We start from the raw sequence: 1,407 nt of genomic DNA, 5'->3' as shown, positions 1-1,407 counted from the left end.
ACAGGGCCTCTCTCTGTTACCCAGGCTGGAGTGCAGCAGCGGCACAACCACAGCTCACTGCAGCCTCAATCTCCTGGGCTCAAGCAATCCTCCCACCTCAGACTCCCAAGTAGCTGGGACTACAGGCTCGTGCCACAGCCTTTTTAATTAAAAAAAGAAATAAAAAGAAAGAAAAAGAAAGCAAAACAAGGGCTGTTCTTTCCTATGCTTTTGGCTTTTCTGAAGTATATTAGTTTGCAATTTCAGCCTTCTTGCTTGCCTTGAATCCTCCACACCTCTGCATGTTGTACCTGTTCTCAGCTGCATTAGGAGTCAGTATATAGGATTAGTTCAGGATGCCTTGGTTTTCCTTTCAGCTAGGCACCAAATCAAGTGTCTCAGTAAAATAACCCATCTCCTAGCACCCATCCAAAAAATTGGGAGTTACTTCCCCTTGGCCCATGAGGTCTCTGAATACCAGCCTCTACATCTAAGCAGCAATAGCAGTAGTAGTTCGGCTTTCTGTACAAAGTTATCTGAGATTCTCAGCAGGAGCTGGCGTGCACACATAATAAAAGTATCTGCTTTTTAAAAATATATTCACTGGCCAGGCGTGGTGTCTCACGCCTATAATCCCAGCCATTAAGGAGGCTGAGGTGGGTGGATCACTTGAGGTCAAGTGTTCAAGACCAGTCTGGCCAACATGGTGAAACCCTATCTCTACTAAAAATACAAAAATTAGCTGAGCGTGGTGATGGATGCCTGTAGTCCCAGCTACTTGGAGGCTGAGGCAGGAGAATTGCTTGAACCCAGAAGGCGGAGGTTGCAGTGAGTCAAGATTGTGCCACTGCACTCCAGCCTAAGCAACAGAGCAAGACTACATCTCAAAAAAAAAAAAAAAAAAATACATATATATATACACACACACACACATATATATGTAAAATAAAAAATACATACACACACACACACAAAACTTAAGTTCCCCCCAAAGGAAAAAGGTACTTTGTATTGTGATAAATATATTGACTCATTTAAGCTTTCCCAAATAAATACAAGGTGAACTTTAAGATGCTACAAGTTGGTAGCGCAATTGTGGAAGCTTTGGAGTCTGGGAAGCATGGAGGCAAGTCCTCCTTACCCATCTGGGTGGCCCTAAGCAAGTATCTTTCAGAGCCTTGAGTTTATCTTTAAATGTGGATAACGATCCTCCTGGCACAGTGATGATTAAATAACATATATAAACCACCTGGCACAGAGACTGTTCAATAAACAGCAGATCCTTTTTTTTTTCCTCACCTACAGTTCATTGGCAAGATCACAGCTCACTGTAACCTCAGCCTCCCAGAGCTCAAGGAGTCCTCCCACCTCAGCCTTCCGAGTAGCTGGGACTACAGGCATGCACACCACCACACCTGCCTAATTTTT

The sequence above is a fragment of the Colobus angolensis genome, unplaced genomic scaffold, assembly GCF_000951035.1.
Source record: "Colobus angolensis palliatus isolate OR3802 unplaced genomic scaffold, Cang.pa_1.0 Scaffold692, whole genome shotgun sequence".
Taxonomy (NCBI): Eukaryota; Metazoa; Chordata; class Mammalia; order Primates; family Cercopithecidae; genus Colobus; species Colobus angolensis.
This window is presented reverse-complemented; position numbering follows the sequence as displayed.